This window comes from Gigantopelta aegis, chromosome 6 (genome assembly GCF_016097555.1).
Source record: "Gigantopelta aegis isolate Gae_Host chromosome 6, Gae_host_genome, whole genome shotgun sequence".
NCBI lineage: Eukaryota > Metazoa > Mollusca > Gastropoda > Neomphalida > Peltospiridae > Gigantopelta > Gigantopelta aegis.
Genome location: NC_054704.1, coordinates 74,937,785 through 74,961,419, shown reverse-complemented (window position 1 = coordinate 74,961,419; position 23,635 = coordinate 74,937,785). Strand labels below are relative to the sequence as shown.

General features: G+C 38.8%; 1 long non-coding RNA gene across 1 annotated transcript in view; it reads left to right on the top strand.

The window, feature by feature from the left end:
• The first annotated feature begins 389 nt into the window (after positions 1-389).
• The window catches only part of LOC121373912, a 68,328-nt gene continuing 45,082 nt past the window's right edge, over positions 390-23,635 (top strand). Inside the window, exon 1 of the long non-coding RNA XR_005958151.1 lies at positions 390-626. This is a non-coding gene — a long non-coding RNA (uncharacterized LOC121373912). The remainder of the gene's footprint in view (positions 627-23,635) is intronic.

Sequence of the window (23,635 nt, the reverse complement as noted above, 5' to 3'; positions counted from 1 at the left end):
CAGTGGTGAGGCACTGATTGGAACGGGAAAAAATAAACCCAATCAGAGAATGGGTCCACCGAAGTGATCCGATCCTACGACAAAGCACCTCAGGCGAACGCTCTACCAGCAAGAAGCCAAGTTTTACATTAACACCCTCCACCCCCCCCCCCCCCCCCCCCCCCCCCAACATTATTAAAAAGATTATGTTGTAAAGGGACCGGAAACCTTAAAACAAAACCTATAGAATTTGTACAGAGAAAAACAAATTCCACACAGAACTCTCTACATGACTGCACAAGTCTAACCCACGTGGCATATTATGAACACAGCCACACTGAAATCGTGGGCTGAGGTTGTCACTAAATGAAGGCATTAACGTCGTAAATTAGAACCAGACCAGCGAGGCTTTCAAGAGATAAAAACTCGCTACCTGTTCTCCCAAACGACAGACAGTCAACCGCTGTTCGCGCTCATCCAATAGTCCATTCAAAGATTTTGCGACAGCCTATAAAGGTCACGTGATCAATATATTTGCATGTTGGCACTCCCGCCTCCGAGTTCTGGGAGTTTGATAAAGCACTGTCACTTGCCCGCCCTCGGCCATTACGTGAAAAACAGTCACTGCAGCCCATTCCACGAAACAGGTAAGTCGCTTTTCTGACCTTTTTTTCTCTACTCCTTCGGTTTAAACGTGTAACGCTTAACATCGATTATTATTCAGTTTATCGACTTGGCCGTTGTGTTTGGAATCCATGGCATTGCTCATAGAGAATTGTCGGTGTTTAAGTTGACACTAACGACCAAGTTGCGAAGCATATTTCTGGAATTGTCAAAGTTGTAACGGCTACAACTTTCATACAGATTGCCCGTGGATGATTGGGATCAGGTGCATAACGGTAAAAACAAGTGCTTTCCAAACATAGTACGACGTGGGTTTTTTTTAATAATTAAATTAAACAGTAGTCTATTTCTCTCTCTCTCTCTCTCTCTCTCTCTCTCTCTCTCTCTCTCTCTCTCTCTCTCTCTCTTATTCATTGATTTATTCATTCATGCATTTATCCATTCTTCATTCATTCATTTATTCATTCATTCCAAATTTGGATAACAGAAACGCATATTCAAACATCGCCGTACAAGTAAATTGGAGGAAGTAATTAATTGCTCTCCATACTTATATGATGGGGAAATCATTTAAGATATTACCATATTGTTCATCGGTATTTGATCCTTTTGTAGTACTTTTTTAAGGGAAATTAAAAATGACACTCCTTGAACTATTCTCAGGGGAGTGATAGGTAGCCAGAGAGATAGCTCCACATAAACGATGAGGTCTGTGTAATCATGTAAAACTAATTGTTCTCAAAATTAGGATTTCTCCGAACATATTTATCTATTTACTAGAACCCATGACTACCAGATTTATTGCATGGGTTAATTATATTATTTATGAAATTCTGTATCGTCCAACGTCTTTCGGTAAGCGAGTTCATAGTCATTATTGCTGTCTGGGAGGAAGGAAGGAAGGGATGTTTTATTTAACGACGCACTCAACCCATGTTAATTACGGTTATATTAATGCTTGGAGCATATGTTTAAAGACCCGCTGCCACCACGCAATTGGCTACCCTCTCCTATTACTAGCAAGGGATGTTTTATATGCAGCATCCCACAGACAGGATTGTACATACCACGACCTTTGTTATACGAATTGTGGAGCACAGGCTGGAATGAGAAACAGCCTACCAACTGGGATCGATCCTAGACCGAACGCGCATCAGGCGAGCGCTTTACCGCTGGGCTGCGTCCCGCCCGTTGCTGGTCGTTCATGCTGTCTGGAACGATGGCTCTGAAACAGTCATTACAGTATTAATGATACAGGTTCGAAACTATATTTAAGTTGTCACAAATAACAGGCTGTATTTTCATTTACATAATATGTATAACCCTGTATCTGTAGAGACTAGGTTTAGCTTCATGGTAGCGGACGATGGAGATACGATGGGTTACAGAACCGAAAGACTTTTATCTCCAAGTAGTCCCGCATGACTGGTACACTTTTTTTTTTTTTTTTTTTTTTTTTTAAACTTATTTTCCTGCTTATATCCAATAAGGTTCGAGCACGCTGTCCTCGGCACACACCGTAACTATATGGGTCGTCTGTCCAGGACAGTAGGTTAGTTGTTAGTGAGAGAGAAGAGGGTGTAGTGGTCTTACGCCTACCTATTGAGTCGTTAAAAGTCACTGTGGGTGGGAGCTGTTACCTTTTTACGAACTCTGTACCTACCAGCCTTATGTCCCATGGCATAACCACAACACTACCGGCGATACACTAAATAATGTGGTATATACCTTCATGTGCATGGGAAAGTGCATAATAAAAAGATCCCTTGCTGCTTTGTTAGTAGGAGTAGCCTATGTGACGATTGTGTGATCCTTCTACTGACGAAGACTTGTTGAGTAAATATGTCTACTCTTTTCTGTTGCGATGGTCTGAGATTCTATACTGAAACCATAATTTGAGCATAAAATGGTAAACTTTTGTACCTGCTCTATTTTGTGTTAAAGGATAATGTAATACAATATAGGGTTTTTATTCTTTTCTCTTTCTTGATTTTTTTTTTGCTTCCTTTTTGAGAGAAAAACCCATAACATCAAACAACAGCACCAACCAATCAACCAACCAAACACAAATACAAATTCTAGCAAGTATGGTTTCTGATCTTACGTAACTGTATGTAACTGTACATTCTTCATAGCTCAAAAATCGTTCTAATTCGTTTTAAAAAGGTATTATTTGGTAAAAAAAGAGAAGCTACATGTCCCTGTAAGTTATATATACGTTTATTATTTTAATTTGTTTTTATCCCAGATATATAAAAAATATATATCAGTTTTATTTTGCAGTAATTGTATCCTTTTTTTTCATTTTTATTTCAATAAAGTAATCTCCAAATGTAATTAGCTTTTGGACAGATGATCACGTAGTTATATTTTTTATTCGTTGAATGGAGTCTTCGAATCAAACAGACTAAGAGCTTTGATGATTTTTTTTGGTTTGTTTTACATCAAATTCCAATATCAATTTTTTTTCTTCTTTGTTTTTTTAAATTTGGATTTGACTTAATACGGCTTGTTTTATTTTGGCTGGTTTATTTTGCCAAATTAAACGTTAAAAGTCATTTTATTTATGTGGTTTTTGAAAAGGTTGATTCGGTAAAGAAGTTAAGAACTGGGTTATTTTGGGAATAAATAGAGAGTTTAGAACACTATTCTTTGTAAGAATGTTAAGACGGCAGTATACCTTACGGTGTAATCGAACTGAGTTCATCCTATGAGGAAACGCTTTTAAAAAATCGGTGTGTTAACATTGGACGAGTAGACACACGTGTACAGGATGAATTACATCGCATGACGTCAAAAACGGATCGACCGCGTGCACACTCCATTTGAACACATTAAACTGTTTTAAGCATGGTAATTTTATTTAACAATTCCTTCTTAAAATGTCTTTGATCAGGCGCATGAGTCTGAAATTATGCAAGGCGGGCTTTAGACCCTAACGCTAAGGGCAGGATATAGCTCAATGGGCAGAGCGCTCGCCTGAAGTTATTTGGTGATAGGATCGAAACTCACCGGTGAATCAATTGGGTTTTCAACGTTCCAACCAACAATGAGTGCAGGCCCATACGCAAAAATGGGGCGGGGGGGGGGGGGGGTTCGGGGACATGCCCCCCGAAGTTCTTTTAAATCTAGAATACAGGAGATGCATTTTCCTGCATTCTGGGAAGTAAATTTGAAATGTTTCTTCATACAGTTCACATCCTCGGACTATTTTTTTTTTTTTTTACACATCCACGGACGGACCTCGACCCTACCACCCCCCCCCCCCCCCCCCCCTCGCGTACGGGTCTGGAGTGGTATGTATGTCAAAGGCCGCGGAAAATGCTGTTTTGTCTGTGAGAAAGTGTAAATAAAACATTCATTACTGGAAAAATGTAGCGGGTTTCCTCTTAACAATATGTCAGAACTGTCAAATGTTTAACAACCTTTGATTAATGAATGAATGAATGAATGAATGTGCTTTAGTGGTGTATCGTTAACATCGAACCCCCTTTTTTTGTCAAATGCAGGATCCGCCTCTTAAATAGCTTTCTGTTGAAACGTGTGAGCGGACTGTACGACAGTAGTGGAAACAGTTCGTATTACTATACTGAGAGAATAAAATAAGGGAACATTTGGTATTGTAGACGAAATTTAATGCTCTATTAGCGTTGTACAGTTGTACACAGATGTAATGTGAAGTTTCCTTCCTGTAGGTAGTACTAAACCAAATAACATCCGGCTGGTCAAAGTTCAAGGTACACCGAACTTTTAATAGAGAAGTTATTACCACAAGTCCTGCCATTGGTGATAAATGTGAGAGTGCTTGTTGTGGTAACATGCTGTTTCATGTTGCCAGTAAATTCCTGTAACTTAATTTGAACTAGTGCTTGAAACATGTGCGGGATCCTACTAAAAATACCCCGACAATTTCTGTGCGGAACTAGAGTAGTCATAGACGGTACCCGTTATCTCTGAAATTAGCAGCTTAAACCCCATTTGTTTCTGATTTACTTTAAGAGTGAGGGTTGGTAGTATTTACATCCGCGGTGTATGTGTCAGTTGATACGCTGCATGTAGCCACATATGTTACTATTGTCTTTATGGGATTTAATTGTGTTGTATACACCCTGTAACACGACTGACTCCCTGAAATTAAAAATGCGAGTTTTGCTTGTGATCCCTTTTTGCTGTTAATGTTGGTGTGATCCATTATTTGTTTTCCATCAGTGTATTTTATTCTGGTTATCCCGGTAGTCGCTGTATGCCCCCTTCTTAAGACAGTTCACTCCCTTAATACAATAACAGATTGATTCAATGGAGGTAATTCCAACTGTCGCCAATTAATTTTTCTTATTTAATAACATGGTATTGGTGTGTTCCTAACATGGCAGACTCTGTGTCAAAACATGCTTCATCATTCGCTTCCAGTTTTATAATATTGGATGGAAACAATCCACAGAAGTCATGCTCATGGTATAGGCCACTGGACAGTTGATGGCTGGAGTGGCAGAAAGACGTGCACAATGTTCCATCATTAAATATTTGTACTCGAGAGGTCTAGGACAATCATTCGTCAATTTGATTGGTCACGATCTCTGTCTGCTGCTAGTATTGGAGCTAATTTAAACTGTCACGTTCTAAGTTTGGCATCGTACGAGTGACTCGAGCACTCATGCGACAAGACAACCGTTACGACATTCCCGTTTTGCGTAGAAGTCGGCTATTCTCGTACCTACAGGCCATAGATAGCATAGTTAATTAATTTACATAATTATCTTAGTTTGACACCCAATTATAGCTTGCGCGACGAGTGTGATATCATTGCAAACTTCACGAGATGAGATAAAGTCATATTTGACAAAAACCATGAAATTTTCTATTTATTATATAACTTTTGGCAATTTACCTTTATTTTTAAAATGCCAGCAGCAAAATTGTTCCGGCTTTCTTACAGTGAAGACAACACTTTCTACAGTGACGATAACACATTTTAGAGTGAAATAGTGAATTTTTCACTCTAAAATGTGTTATCGTCACATAGTTACTGATAACACTTTTATTTCACTGATATTTTAAGATATTTCACTAAATATTATATATATATATATATATATATATATATATATATATATATATATATATATATATATATATATATATATATATATATTAAAAACCCCATTTCACCTCTTGCATTTCATATTAGGTATAAATGACGAAAGCCATCTTATGAATATTTTACAACCTATCTAGATGATTTTAGAATAATTACTTTTCCAGACGTATGATGGTCTTGCTGTATGCTTCTTGAGATGAATTATATTACTCGCCGTCGCTAGCTACACCAATTATTTCGTCTGTACTTCTAACCACGATTGGAGATATTTTCATAGTCATAACATAAATATATAATATATAGGCTGAAGTGTTTATCATGCATGTGTTATCCACGTTCTGATTTAATACTGTCCTATAAACATCCATTTTACAATATTCTTGAAAAATATTTATTATTCGTCCTTATCTTTCGATATTTCTAATTAAAGGGACACACACTAGTTACGTTTATTTGTTATTTTTCACAAATAAAATTGCACTTTACTTACATTTTATTATTTAGAATACACATTTCCATTCACCTGAAGTGCTTTTTGGTAATCCTAATGTTTGTAAAACCACGAAATGCATTTTTTGCATTTTTTCACAAGACGTGTTGTCGAGAAAAAACCGTTAAGGAAGCGAGGTCCAATCTATTTTTAGAGGGAATCTTCCTGTGTAAACGTCACAGATGTTGGTATACCACGTGACCGTTATCATTTTGGTTCGGTTTGTTTTCTCGTGCACGGTTCGCGCAATCAACATCCGATTTGTTGTTCATTTGTGAGATTTTTCTTCACAGTTCGTGAACATTTTCAGTAACAATAAATTTCAGACAAGTAAGTGTCTCAATACAAAACGTTACAAACCCTTAAAACCAATAATTTTGCTAAGTCTTACGATATCTGGAGAGGGGATACAACCAGGACAGAACAGTTGGAACATGTCCAGGAGAGGTGAAAAGAACGCACCCCAAGTCTGTGCGCACTCTGTGAAATTTGTCGTGACGTGGGCATTGTTGTGCTTCGAGCGACATCTACCGGTGACATCAGAATACTAACTTTCAAAATTATTTCAAGCAATTGGGACATGGGGATTCCCATGGTATTTATCGATATAAAACCTGCTTTTTACTCCATTTGATAAAAACGTGATCTAAGTGTGTTACAGGTTTGTAGATTAACCAAATTATAATTTATTTTCGCTGGATGGAACTAGGGTGTGCGGCTTTAACGTCCATGAAACGGAATCGCCAGCTTTACAAATTCGATTAAAAATAATATAGTTTGGTCTACCTCTTTAAAGCATTATAGCATGATATTCATATTAGTCATTATCTACATATCATGTTTCGTGGATGTTTTTCAAAACCGCGGACTGTCTATTGTCATTCGAATCGAAGCATAAGCAAAAGGTTTTTTTTAATATATATTACAATGGACAAGCATGTCCATTCAATACCTTTTATCTTACAAATTGTTTAAAAGCTTATTTAACAAGTGAGTTAGATACGTTTTTAAAGAACTATCTTTAAGAGAAATGGTATCTAACGGACACATATGCTCTTTTTTTCCTTTCTTTTAATTTTTTTTTTTTTACATATACTCAAAAAAACTGATTTATTCACGACGTAAAAACAATCACTTTCAGTCGTGTCCGTTTCTTTTGCCTGTATGGCTTTGGCGATCACCGCGGGGCATCCAATCAGATATCTTTAGATCGATATGTTTAATTGATCGTTTGCCTCATCTTGTTAAGGACATCTTAGTGTTTCACTTGTCTGTAGTATACTGTATCTCCTCCTCTGCGCGTCCCATTCTTTACATTGTTATTATTTCGGTCAGGGTGTGAGGTAGTCCAGTGGTAAAGCGCTCGCTTGATGCGCGGTCGGTTAGGGATCGATCCCCGTCGGTGAGCCCATTGGTCTATTTCTCGTTCCAGCCAGTGCACCACGACTGGTATATCAAAGGCCGTGGTATGTGATATCCTGTTTGTGGGATGGTGCATAACAGATCCTTTGTTATTAATGGACAAATGTAGCGGGTTTCCTCTCTATGACTATATGTCTAAATTACAAAATGTTTGACATCCAATAGCCGATGATTAATAAATCAATGTGCTCTAGTGGTGTCGTTAGACAAAACAAACTTCTTATTTAGGTCACTGCGCGTTTGACACAGGTAGTAGGACCGACTATCATACCTGTATGTGCTGTTTACAGTTTTGGCGAAAGGCGGGATCGTCCTCTGTTCGGTTGGCAGACGCATCAAAAAATCTATTATATGGTTACTAGTAACAGTGTTTTGCTATGAACAGGGCAACTTGCGGTAGCTGCGCCTAGTCTGCGCCAGAAACCTCGAACTTAGGAAAAATACCTTTTGCCATTTCAAACACTTTATTATATACTGCTTAATCAGAGTTTGCTTGGAAGTTAGTATCTTGTGTACCGATTATTTGTAGCACATAATACTATGCGACATTTCATATTTAGTGTAGTAAAAGTTTTAAATTCACATTACGGACGTGTCATATTTAGTTCGCCAATAGCTTTAACCTTATATTCCTGAACATTACGTTTTATATTCAGTACACCGATCATATTAACTTCATCATTGTGTTCGTATTTTGTCTACACAACATCACACGCGTGGATTACAGCTGTCATTGTCTACACAACATCACGCGCGTGGATTACAGCTGTCAATGTTTACACAACATCACACACGCGGATTACAGCTGTCAATGTCTACACACCATCACAGACGCGGATTACAGCTGTCAATGTTTACACAACATCACATACGTTGATTACAGCTGTCAAAGAATACACAATATCAAATACGTGGATTACAGCTGTCAACGTTTTCATAACATCACACACGTGATTTTCAGCTATCATTGTCTACACAACATCACACACGTGGATTACAGCTGATAATTTCTACACAACATCACACATGTGACCTAAAGCTGTCAATGTCTACACCACAGCACACGTGGGTTACAGTGCCAAAGTTTAAAAAATATTACAAACGTGGATTACAGCTGCCAGTATCGTCACAACATACAGACGTAGATTACAGCTGTTAATGTTTACACAACATCAATTACGTGAATTTCGCCTGTCAATTTCTACACAACATCACATACGTGACCTACAGCTATCAATCTCTACACAATATCACACGCTTGGATTACAGCTACCAAAGTATACGTAACATCACACAAGTGTATTACTGCTATCAATGTCTTCACAACCTCACACACGTGGGTTACAACTATCCATGTCGACACAACGTCGCACACGTATATTACAGGTGTCAATGTCTACTTATCGTGTATTACGGCTGTTAATGTCTACACAAGATCACAAACGTGAATTACAGCTGTCAATATCTACACAAGATCACAAACGTGAATTACAGCTGTCAGTGTCTACACAAGATCACAAACGTGAATTACAGCTGTCAGTGTCTACACAAGATCACAAACGTGAATTACAGCTGGCAATGTATACACAAGATCACAAACGTGAATTACAGCTGACAATGTCTACACAAGATCACAAACGTGAATTACAGCTGGCAATGTCTACACAAGATCACAAACGTAAATTACAGCTGGCAATGTCTACACAAGATCACTAACGTGAATTACAGCTGGCAATGTCTACACAAGATCACAAACGTGAACAAGATCACAAACGTGAATTACAGCTGTTAATCTTTACACATTACATACGTGTATCACAGCTAATAGCTGTTCGTGGTTTTTGAAAAAAATATGTATAATATTTTCACCAAAAAGAGAAAAACATATGTACAAAATAAAAATAAGATATAGTATAAGGCAAAAGAACCTATCCTTCTAGAACTAATGTTTGGCTCACCATTCGAAATAACTACCGAACGGAGCCCATTAATCTATTATTAAACCTGGACTAACTAGTTGAAATGTCTATATAAAAAAAGTCCATCCATCTAGAGCTAAACTGCACTTACCGATCGAACGAATGGATAATTAATGACACCCCAGCACCACAAAATACACATCGGCTATTGGTTGTCAAACTATGGTAAAATGTTTACCTATCGAATTGACTGTCAAAAAGCCTATTTATCTAGACCTATACCTGGGCTCACCAGTCACATTATCAGAGCCTATCCATCTGGAACTTAATCCGAGCTTAACGATCAAATGGACTATCACACAGAGTCCGTCCATCCATAGGCAGAACTAAATCTAGGTGCTGCGGCTCACAAATCCAATTAATTAATTATCAAGAAAAACTAATTCATCTGTAACCAAAGCTGCGCTTTCTATCTAAAATCAAAACTCGAGGATATGTTTTGTAAAGCCACAAATATTGAGAGCATTATTCTGTGTTTATTATTGCAAGCAAATGTATTGATGTTTCTGTAGATAACAGACATAATATTGAAACTTAATCTGATGTTGTTTTACCGGCTCTTCATTTCAGGTTAGTTTTGTGATTTGTAAAAGCTGTGATAGCGAACAGATATCGAAGTCAAAGTTTATTTTGTTTTACGACACCAGTAGAGTACGTGTTTTAATCAGTCATCGGCTTTTGATCATGAATGTCAAACGCTTGGCAAATCTGACATTGTCTTAGAAAAAACCGTCAACATTTTGTTTTCGCATTGGCACCAAAGGAATATTTTTGTTTTGTTTGTTTTGTTCGATCCTTAGCACCAAAACCTAAGGCGAACGCTCTACCGATTCCATCTCGCCTGATTAGATGGCATTTACATAGTGTGGTTTGTTGAACGACACCACTAGAGCACATTGATTTCTTAACCATCGGCTATTGGATGCCAAACATTTGGTAATTCTGACAGTCTTAGAGAGGAAACCCTCTACATGTTTCCATGAAAAGCAAGGAATCTTTTTATACGCACCATCCCACAGACGGGATAGCATATACCACGACCTTTGATATGTCAGTCGTGGTGCACTGACTGGAACGAGAAATATCCCAACAGGCCCACTGACAGGGATCGATCCTAGACCGACCGCGCATCAGGCGAACGCTTTAAAGTTGATCTTTTAGATGTAATTTCCCCCAGAGGCACGGGAGTTGATACACTTGTCGTGGGGAACTGACTGGGACGGGAAAAAAACCCCCAATGAGGGGGTTGGTCCACCGAGGGAGTCCGATCGTACGGCACAAGCACGTCAGTCGAGCGCCCTGTCGACTAAGCTAGATCCTGCCCAACCCCGTCCCGCCTCTGGTGCGATCTAGCTCAGTCAAAGGCCGTACTGTCCTGTCTGGGGAAAATGCAGATATATGTATAAAAGATTTCTTGCTACTAATGGAAACATGTAGCAGGTTTTCTCTCTAAGAATTACCAAATGCTTGGTATCCAATAGCGAATAAGTGATAAATCATTGTACTCTAGTGGTGTCGTTAAACGAAACAAAGCTTACTTTAAATTGCCAAGTGTTATTTTTTTTCGTGTGTATGTTACGTGGGAAAGTATTACATGTGAAATATTACATGTATCATAAAACAAAGAAAAAAGACAATACATAATTTCTTATAGCGTTTTGGCCTTTCCTATCCATGAAACTATTTAACGGAAATAAATGCTGTTTAACTTTTTTTTCAATGCACATTAAAACAGAAAGTGTATTGAAAACCTCGGAATGCAAAAACTCTTACGTCATAGGATTACATTTATTCAAAAGACGCGCTGTTGAAAATAACATCAGCCAAAATAAAATTAAAAAGCCACTAACGCTTGCAAAGTAGATTACTTGATTTGAACCGTGACCGATAGAAACGTACTTTGGAAAACGTGTACGGGTTTTTATATCACTGACTCTATTTTGTTATTTAAAAAGTAGCTTAACGTCATGGTTTGCCAAACCTAGACAGGATATTTTTTTTCTGCTCAGATGTTTAAATGACGATATTTGGGAAGACGTGGCGCTAATGCAGGCTAATCTGGTCGAATCGCTCTAATGTAGCATCGCTCTTGTATGGCATTCGGGCTCAAGAATCCCGCAGCACGCAAAGATCACTTAGACACTCGAGAGAGGGGAAAAAAAAGAGAGAAAAGTTTGGAGCTTTTTTTTTCATTTGATTTTAACTCAGGACCCACACCACCACAACTACAGGACATCTAGATTATGGTAGCCCCACATTCATGGCTAGTGATATTCAATGTTGAGCTAGTAAATAACTACTATAGCCATGCCCGACGGCTAGTGAAAAGAAAAAGTTGTCTATTTTGTAAATATGAATATCATGCCCCCAACCCCAATCTTAGTGTTTTAATCACTATCTCTCTCTATCTGATTATTACTATTAGTAAAATTGTATTAATAAAGTAGGACTAGTGATTTTTTAATCATGGCTAGTAAACAAAATAATTAATCACTGATCCCATAGTTAGTGGATTTTGTAAAAATTCTAGAAACCCTGAACTACTACCACTACCACCACAACCTCTACCACCACCACCACCATCACCACCACCGCAACTACTACCACCACCACAACTACTACCAGCACCACCACCACAATTATTACCACCACAACTACTACCACCACCACAACTACCACCACCACCACCACCACCACCACAACTATTACCATCAACAGCAAAATCACTATCCCAATACTGCCACCATCATCCACATTTCGTAAGACTAGAAAGTGAAACTTACTTCGCCAACAAACAAAAAAACTTTAGCAATTTGGTAAATGTGCTTAAATAAAAGAAAACTCGTGACTTACAAAATGAAATCAAACACTGGATGTATTTGAGGCGTCATTTGTCATTAGGTAACAGACGATTTTCAAAACAAAATGAAATGTGTGACCGTCACGTCGTTAAATTGGCTAAGTATACTCTTCAAAAACGTAGGGGTACCCTAATAAGAATTTACAATGACCAAAATTGTAAGGTATATTAGCTGTGAGGAATGGTTATATGATAATAGTGAATTAATTGGGCAAACATTAAAAACCGGTAGTTCAGTATTACAGTAGGTTTTATGACCACAAAAGATCTTGAAGAACGATTGGGGTCAGAAGTGAAAATTGAAAGTTGACGGGGTTTTTTTTTAGCATTCAAACAATAAAATGACTAAAAACAAAACAAAACAATAACAACTGTAAGATCAACAATGAAAAAGATTGACAGAACTAATGTTCCACAGTGATTAATCGACCTTCCTGGAAATTGTCAAAATCGAGAATGACACCCCACGCACGTATACGGGGCAACTGCGTGATGCATGTGCAAACTATGGAATGTGTTGATAATCTAAACAATAAAATCTAAGTAAAGTATAATTTCAGTTATTAAAAGCGGCTACAATAGTAAAAAATATACTTTAGTGTTTAAAAACTAGGGTATGTTCCCTTAAGGGTGAGCAACCGGCCTCGGTGGCGTTGTGGTTTAAGCCATCGGACATAAGGCTGGTAGGTAACAGGGTTCGCAGCCCGGTACCGGCTCCCACCCAGGGCAAGTTTTAACGACTCACTGGGTAGGTGCAAGACCACTACATCCTCTTTCTCTCACTAACCACTAACGAAACTAACCCCTAACTCACTGTCCTCGACAGACAGTCCAGATAGCTGAGGTGTGTGCCCAGAACAGCGTGCTTGAACCGTAACTGGATATAAGCACGAAAATAAGTTAAAAGGAAAGGGTGAGCGGTGGTAGTATTTAAAGCCATGGTGTATATTATTATATTATGTTGATTGAAACGCTGCTACACCGTCTAGCCACACGCGGTATTATTGTTGTGATTTGGTTTGGTGGTACACTTTTCTCGTTCCAACCAGTGCACCACAACTGGACAAAGGCCGTGGTATGTGTCTTGCTGTCTGTGGGAAAGTACCTATAAAAGATCTCTTGCTGCATGAGAAAAATGTAGCGGGTTTCCTCTGATGACTACGAGTCAGAATTACCAAATGTTTGACATCCAATAGCCGATGATTAATTAATATATGTGCTCCAGTGGTGTCGTTAAACAAAGCAAACCTTTTTCTGGTGGTACACAGTATACACCCTACTAGCAATTAGTATTAGTAACTATTAAAAAGCGTATTGGCAGACATTGTAAGCGGGTTATGTTGTAAATAGACATAGTTATTAGTAATTATATAAATTAATAGTGAAAGCTGGATATAAATAGGAATAGTGATTAATAATAATTAAAAATAGCTGAAATAAAGTTTATTTTGTTTAATAACATCAACTAGAACATATTGATTCAGTAATCATCGGCTATTGAATGTCAAACATGGTAATATTGACATATAGTCTTAGAAAGGAAACTCGCTACATATTTCCATTTGTAGCAAGGGATCTTTTATATGCACCGTCCTACAGACAGGATAACACATACCACGGCCTTTGATATACCAGTCGTGGTGCACTGGCTAGAACGAGCAATAGCCCAATGGGCCCACCGACCGGGATCGATCCCAAACCGACCGCGCATCAGGCGAGCGCTTTACCATTGAGCTATGTCCCGCCCGTACACCTAAGAAATCATTGAATCTTTAGCCGCTCCTGGGGATCGATCCCCGTCGGTGATTAACTGTTAAATGTATTATGAGAGAGAGACAGAGTGAGAGAAGTTGGTCTAATGGCCTTACACCTTTCCGATCCATTAAAATTCACTCTCGGTGGGATCCGGAAATGCGATGCGAACCCAGTACCTACCAAGTATAGCTTCAACGCCTACACCGCTAACAGTCAATAGAGGTCCCCTCTCCCAGCTTCTCCTCCTACCCCCCCCCCCCCCCCCCCCCCCGCACCCTCAGGCAAATTGTCGTGAATATGCTCATAAGCAATATAAACAATCACCGTATTTCGAAAACCTCAGTGTAACGGAATTATACAGTGAATCGCACACAATACAAAAGTCTAGGGCCAGTTTATTTCACGTATCGGCCGCCAGCGAGCGCCGCCCAGTGAGCTTCACGGGATATAATTACCTGTAAAGTATGGAATCTGGTCTCTGTCATTTTACAGTTGGTGGATTCCATTAATAAAATCGACGGGCATGTTATCCAACACGCGGTCAGTGAAGCTACGAGTTCCGGTCACCGGTCCTGGGAGGGAGGGAGAGAGAGAGAGAGAGAGAGAGAGAGAGAGAGAGAGAGAGAGAGAGAGAGAGAGAGAGAGAGAGAGAGAGAGAGAGAGAGAGAGAGAGAGAGAGGACAAAAGAGAGAAAGAAAGAAAGAAAAAAGTGTGAGGGGAGAAGGAGTGAGACACAAACACATACAGAGAGAGAGAGAGAGAGAGAGAGAGAGAGAGAGAGAGAGAGAGAGAGAGAGAGAGAGAGAGCGTAATGATCGTAGCGTGTCCGGTTACAAAATATCTGTTTTGTTTGATTGATTTATTATTCATTAGCCACTGAATGCCAGACATATGATAATTATAATAAATCGTCATAGAAGAAACCCGTTACGTTGTCTCCCCACTCCCATTAGTTGCATGGAATATTTTATATGCATAGCAGTCGTGAAGGTCTGGTTAGGATTAAGCTAGATCCATCTCACCCCACCCCTCACCCCCACCCCGGAATGTGTACACGCTCTCTTACTGAATGAGATAACAGTGTTTGGATAGTATACCAGTAAGTGTAGACATTAAGGCTTTGTTTTTGGGGGGTTTTGTTGTTGTTGTTGTTGTTATTGTTTTTGTTTTTTTTCTCTCTCTCATTTGAATTCCATCTCATTTCTTCCCAATCTGGCAACTCCTATCTTTCCACTTCTTTCGCTGCCCACCTCCACATCCCAGTCCTTGTCTCTCCAACTGCGAGAGACCGGCCTCGGTGGCGTCGTGGTAGGCCATCGGTCTACAGGCTGGTAGGTACTGGGTTCCGTTCCCAGTCGAGGCATGGGATTTTTATTCCAGATACCGACTTCAAACCCCGAGTGAGTGCTCCGCAAGGCTCAATGGGTAGGTGTAAACCACTTGCACCGACCAGTGATCCATAACTGGTTCAACAAAGGCCATGGTTTGTGCTATCCTGCCTGTGGGAAGCGCAAATAAAAGATCCCTTGCTGCTAATCGAAAAGAGTAGCCCATGAAGTGGCGACAGCGGGTTTCCTCTCAAAATCTCTGTAGTCCTTAACCATATGTCTGACGCCATATAACCGTAAATAAAATGTGTTGAGTGCGTTGTTAACTAAAACATGTCTTTCTTTCCAACCGCGACAGGTGCTGGTCTCTTATGGCTATCTGTGCCACACACCTGCTATTCCCCATCTGCTTTTTGCTGTAGGCTTAGTCTGACCACTTCGGGGAGTGTTCAGTAGTTACTTCTTTTAAAACTTTTGAGTTAAAAACATTTTAACATTTTATTTGTGATTTTTCACCGAGTGTTATTCCCAATTTTGCGGAGTGTATTTGAAAGTGTGTATTGGGGGGTGGGGGGCACTGTTTGAAGGCCTCGAGGGTCTAATCAGTTGAGGGGTGGGGTGGGGGTGAGTGGCATGCTTCACCGATATTTGTTTTTAATTTCAGGTGTTTAAATACTGCATATCCATCGTTCTGAGCACAATAACAGGGAAAAGCTAGGTAACAGGGTCATGGTCCCCGCGGCCCCTGCATCCCCTTTCCCTTCTCATTTTGGGTACAAACTCTGGCTATGTCAGAGGTTGTACCAACAATGAACGTATTTTGAACTTTAATGGGATACGAGCACGTTAACCTACTCGCGAGTTTAGAAGGCCGAGCGATCGTGGTCGCCAGGTAGACTGGCTTTCTACCTAGTAATATAGTAATTACGTAAATATCAGTTAGAAAACAACATATAGTTAGTGGTTAACCTTTTTCCTCCCAGTAAAAGTGCGAAGACGGGAATTCTTCATCAGTACGTGCTCTGCGAGGCTAATTACTCGAGATGACAATGGTGTTTAATTACCCGTTTTCATTAGTCCATCTGAATTTGTTGATAAACACGGTAAACCCAGATCGATTCGCTTGTTGCTCGAGATTTCATTTCCAGATCACGGAGTGCGCTGTTATTAATGGCGATGCAGAGTCGAACTCGGAAGTGTATGTTGTTATTCACCCTCACATTGTGACATCTCCACTCATGTGTTGCCAAGATGGGGGAACTAATTAACATCATGGCCCGTCACCCTCAACACACGCTGCAAGGCGCAGTGTGCGTGTATGTGTGGCTACACGTCCTATTGTAAGGGTTAATACTGCGAGCGCTCTCTCAGCCACTGCTCAAGGTCCCAGACCACCATTAATTACGCCATGCAGTGCAATACAAATTCTATGGCAGAATATTCAGTATATTCTGTGGGAAAAATACAACACTGTCGAACCGGCCTCGGTGGCGCAGTGGTTAAGCCATCGGACTACAGGCTGGTAGGTATCGGCTTCCACCCAGAGCGAGTTCTTAGGGGATCAATGGGTAGAGTGTAAGGCCACTACACCCTCTTCTCTCTCACTAACCACTAACCAACTAACAACTAACCCACTGTCCTGGACAGACAGCCCAGATAGCTAAAGTGTGTGCCCAGGACAGCGTGCTTGAACCGTAAGTGGATATAAGCACGAAAATAAGTTGAAATGAATGAATGAACACCGTCGAGAGGATCATGTGACTACTAGCTTTAGGGAGTTCTCTCCCTTGACAAGAATCCAAAAAACATCAACAGGTTGCCTACGAACGTTTTCAGTTATCCGCCTCATGCCAGAGCACCGCCTCGTATGCTGTTATACACGTGGCAGTATACACCACTTGCTGTTGGTATCAGTTTTCTACTGATTTATTCCATCTGTTTTCTACTGGTGGTTTCATATCTGGGTTCTACTGATATTTTCCATCGGGATTCTATTGATATTTTAAGTAAGGTTTTTACCGATATTTTAAATCCAGATGAGTTCTATTGATTTGTTTTTCAATATCGTTTCTGCCGAGAGCCTCGGTCTCACTTTTAATGATATTTTCAGTCCAGATGATTTCTATTTCTAATTTATAATAATGATATTACTAATAACATTAAATGTGTAACGAGACTAATTGCTGACGAAACTAACATAACATATTCATCTATTGACATCTCTTTCATTAAAAACAACTTTAACTCAAACTCAAACGTGTTAAAACTGCACGGATTGCCCAGAAATGGCTTATAACCTTCAATCCAGATAAAACTAGTATTGTACATTTTACAAAAGCAATCATACAGCCAAAATCCTAACCTTATACTTGGCATTAAAACAGAAACTCACAAACATTTAGGTTTAACCATTTCAGAAAATGCAAAGTAGACAATACATATTAATACTATTTGTAAATCAGCTTCGGTAATAATTTGTGCACTAAGGAAATACCAATATTCGTTAAATCGTCAACTATTATTGAAACTATATGTAACATTTATCAGCCCGGTATTAGAATATGCTTCGAGAGTGTAGGGTAGGTATTCGTTAGTCGACGAAGACAATATTGAAAACATACAATTAAAAGCAACTAGATTAATCAGTGGTCTGCCTACGTTTACATCTAGAAAGTCTTTGTACTACGAAACTGGATTAGCAACACTTAATTCGAGGCGTAAATTCAGAAAGCTGTGCACAATGTTTAAAATAATGAAAGGTATGACTCCTCGTTTTAGGATACATACTGAGAAATCGTAATCATAGTTTTACCATCTGCTACAACTACATGTAGTTTACTTCAATCATCAAATTTTATCCATTTAACAATAAAATTTTGGAATAACCTACGAATTGAAAATTGAAATTATTAAAACATATCTTCATTTAAAAAAAGCAATGAAACAGGTTGTCCCTTACGTTGCACCATACTATTCATTTGGCAATAGAAGAGAAAAAGTATTGCATACCAAGTTAAGATTTGAAAATAAACTTAGTTATGGAAAACATTTCCAGAACAATTTAATAACATTTATGTGAATACATTTTATATGAAAAGCAAAAACGCGCGCTTGATGCGCAATCGGTTTGGTATAGATCCCCGTCGGTGGGCCCATTGGGCTATTTCTCGTTCCAGCCAGTGCACCACGACTGGTATATCAAAGGCTGTGGTATGTGCTATCCTGCCTGTGTGATGGCGCATACAAAAGATCCCTTGTTACTAATGGAACAATGTAGAGTTTCCTCTCGAAGACTATGTCAAAATTACTAAATGTTTGAAATCCAATAGCCAATGACTAATAAATCAATGTGCTATAGTGGTGTCGTTAAACAAAACAAACTTTAACAAAACAAACGTTTATTTTCAGTCCAGATGACTTCTACTGTCATTTCAATCAGGTTTTTACTTATATGTTTAGTCAGGTTTCTACTGATATTTTCCATCTGGTTGCTAGAGATATTTTCAGTCCAGATTACTTCTATTAACACTTCAGACTAGGTTTTACCTATATTTTAAGTCAGGGTTTTACTGATATTTTCCATGTGGTTTCTACAGATATTTTCAGTCAAGTTCTTATTGACATTTTCAGTCCAGATTATTTCTACTGACACTTCAGTCTAGGTTTTACCTATATTTTAAGTCAGGTTTTTACTGTTATTTTCCATATGGTTTCACAGATATTTTCAGTTAGGTTCTTACTGACATTTTCAACCAGACGATTTCTACCGATATTTCCAGTCTCGCTTTTACTGACATTTTCAGTATCGCTTCTATTAACACGTAACACCCACTGATATGAGAATAAAATGCTGGCTATTTCTGACTTGATATAACATCTTGGATTCATAGTTTCGAGAGGGAAATGACGGTTTCGATTTTCTATATATGAGTGAGGAACATCGGCTGTCGATCGGGGTCGACCGCAAACCAGCTCTGAAAAAAGCTTTCCTACGTCTTCACATAATGCAGCTGTCAGATGTACCTTACTTATGGGCAACTGTAAAATACTCGTAACGCAACTCGTCAGTCGATAAATTTTTATTTTTTTTAGGAGATATATGTATATCTGGAAAACCTTTTTAAAAAGTGGATTAAGTATTTTGTGTAAAAGCCAGCTTCCAATTGAAGTCGAGCTCAGCCTGCTTAATTACAACTAAATATCCATTTATAAACATGAACAGCACTTTAGCGAGACTCAATGATCGGTTATGGAAATACACGTCATTTTATAATCACTTTGGTTTTAAACCGGATAACTTACACCAAATAATTTACTGTTGGAGATAATGTTAACATATAGCAGTATATATGTTCCCAGAGTCAGCATATATAAAAGGATAGTGTCACTTACTTTTAAAATAATGTTCTTGCAAGAACATGGAGGTTTCTACATGATATTTTACAGCACAGGCAAATAATCATAATAAAGGAACTGTCCAGAGATTGTGTGCCATTTTTAAAGGCGCATACCCAAGTTTTAACTCGTAAACATGGACACTAAGTTTAGTTAATCTACAAACCTGTAACACATTTGGATAAAGTTACAACAGAATGAAAGAAGAGTCTGTGACGTTAAAACCGGGAAATATCCTTAAAAATAGACGAACTCGAATCAATAACCGCTACTTCTCAGACGCACGTACGTTTTTAAAACTATGAGAAATGCAACAGGATGACCACAAACGCTTCAGTTTTACGGAAATGGATAATCTAAACAATAAAATATAAGTAATGTTTGATTTCAGTGATCACAAACGGCTGTAATAGTGAAACATATGCTGTAGTTTTTAAAAACTTGGGTCTGTCCCTTTAAGATGTTATTGATTAACAGAAAAAGGTTTAAAGACTAAAATTACACATTAAAAATAAAGAAGTCTGCATAACATATCAGTGGCTGTTTATTAAATATTTCTGATCGTCCTAATATTTGAACAAGGCCAAACTTCATTCCATTTCCTAATTTATTTATTTTTTCGTACATACGAAATTACTGGGAGACAAAATCTAGATTGGGCTACTTACAAACATTAGGGCGACCAGAAAGACATTTAATAATATCCAGACAGCGATATTCTATGTGTAACGTTTAGTTAGTAAAATATTTTGTATTAGTCGGAAACATCGTACAATGCCAGCAAACCCAGAACGATCATTTTAATTAATAGGTCATAAACCGGCCTCGGTGGCGTCGTGGTTAGGCCATCGGTCTACAGGCTGGTAGGTACTGGGTTCGGATCCCAGTTGAGGTATGGGATTTTTAATCCAGATACCTATTCCAAACCCTGAGTGAGTGCTCCGTAAGGCTCAATGGGTAGGTGTAAACCACTTGCACCGACCAGTGATCCATAACTGGTTCAACAAAGGCATGGTTTGTGCTATCCTGCTTGTGGGAAGCACAAATAAAAGGTCCCTTGCTGCCTGTCTATAAAACAGTGTCAGAATGACCATATGTTTGACGTCCAATAGCCGATGATAAGATAAAAAAATCAATGTGCTCTAGTGGCGTCGTTAAATAAAACAAACTTTACTTTACTTTAATAGGTCATAAATAATGTTTCTTTTCAAATAGACCATATCACAATTATATTACTAACAATAGGAGGGTTAGTTGCTTTCACTCTTCACAGATTTTGTCTATTTACTTCGAACTATGAATTTCAATATCAGTCAAACAAATAGTGTGATATGTTTTGAATGCAAACGTCCTTCGAACTATGAATTGCAATATCAGTCAGACAAATAGCGTGATGTGTTTTGATTGCAAACGTCCTTCGATTTCCTTTCTGACAAACTATAGAGTGCATGTTCTGACTTCAGTAACTACCTATTACCATTGGCATATGGGGTTTTTGTTTTCTAAATGCTTGGTATTTACTCAGCACTGGACGCGCGTAGATCGTGTTTACTGTAATGTCCACTAATGTGATGCGCTACCAACGAGCGCTAATCGTTGTTAAAATCAGATGTCTTTTACTCTCTAGCTGAATGTGGAGAACACTCGCCAGGAATGCTTGGGTAGTAGTATCAAAATACCTAATTGATATGACATCCAAAATACCGTATCAGGTTTTGAGGAAGAAAAAAAAAAGAAGACGATTTTAATAAATTTGAACTTATTACGTTTCTACATTAAATAGATGAAATTGTGGAACAGAATTAAATCAATTCCCACCATCAAAAAGCACTCCCCACCCCCCACCCCACCAAACACACAAACACACACAAACCCCATGAAACACCACCACCACCACCACCACCACCATCACCACCACCCTCATTATCATCATCATATCCATCATAATCATCAACAACAACAACAACAACAACAACAACAACAACAACAACAACAACTACTACTACTACTACTACTACTACTACTACTACTACTACTACTACTACTACTACTACTACTACTACTACTACTACTACTACAACAACTACTACTACTACTACTACTACTACTACTACTACTACTACTACTACTACTACAAAAACAACATCAAACCATGCCATTTTCGTTTGCTTTATACCGTGTGTGTAGTTAAGACATTTGGGACAAAAAACATAAAATCGTTTTAGAGTTCTTTTTAAATTATTTTTGTGGTTATCGGTATATCCAATCAAGATTCACGCACGCTTTCTTTGGCACACACAAAGCTGTCGCAAGGGTTAATGGTTAGATGTCACTGAAAAAAAGAAGGTAGTATAGGGTGTATACTACCAAATCAAATCCCATAGACGACAATAGTAACATATGTGGCTAAAACTCCTACCTGCAGCGTATCAATCGACATAAACGCCACGGATATAAATACTACCACCACTCACCCTTAAAGTGAATCAGAAAAAAATTGGGGGTCAAGCTACTTATTTCTGAGATAACGGGTAGCGTCTATGACTAAACCAGTTCCGCACAAAATTCGAGTACTTTTTTTTACAGGTACCCCATACATGTTTCAAGCTCAAGGCTACTTGACACAGTGGTACTAGGTGAAATAAAATTGCATAATTTTTTTTGCCCAAATGAAACTATGTTTTTTACAACCAACACACCAATTTATCACCAATCACAGGACTTGTGGTGTTCACTTCTCTATCAAAAGTTCGGCGCACCTCGAACTTTGACCCGGTCGGAAGTTATTTGGTTTAGTACTACCTATAGTTGCCTAACCCCTCCCCAATGATCTAAACATCACAATTCACCCTGGGTGGAAGTCGGTACTGGGATGCGAACCCAGTACCTACAACGTCCAATCAATGGTTTGACATCTATGTCACAGATGCCACTTTATTTTCTAACGTTGCTGTACAAGTGTCATTACTTTTCTTCGTTTTTTTTTTTTTTTTCATTTCATTTTAAATTTATGTTCGTGCTTATATCCATCTACAGCTCAAGCACGCTGTCCTGGGCTTATATCTCAGTTATCTGGGCTGTCTGTCAAAGACAGTGGGTTAATGATTGGTTGTTAGTGGTTATTGAGAGAGAAGTAGATGCATTGGCCTTATACTTACCAAATGAGTCGTAAAAACTCGCTTTGGAAGGAAGGAAATGTTTTATTTAACGATGCACAACTCGCTTTGGACGCAAGCAAGAACCGATAAGCGAACCCAGTACCTACCAGCCTTAAGTCCGATACCTTACCCACAACACCACCGATGCCGTTGATTACACCAATACATCCCGATTATTAAAGGCTTGGTGACAAGGGAACTGATCACTTAACTGCCCCCATGTCTTGCTTGACAAAAGACTACTCACCAAAATGCAAGAAATATTATATTCAATTGCTCCCCCTAGACTCCGTGGCTCTTTCACCGAGGTTAAGGCTGAAATGCAATGTAATTACGGACCAGTGACGTATGTCATAACACAGGCACACGGACGTTAAGTAGATAAATACTCATATGATCGGCGACATGTAGACACATTATTAAAAGTCGTGGCCACACAGCTCATCATAATAGCTGACCTGGCCATCTATTTGTTGTTTAAATTTGAAAACGTCTTAATCTCAGCACTGCGAAGAGTAATAGAAGCTGGTGCTCCCTGACCAAGGGA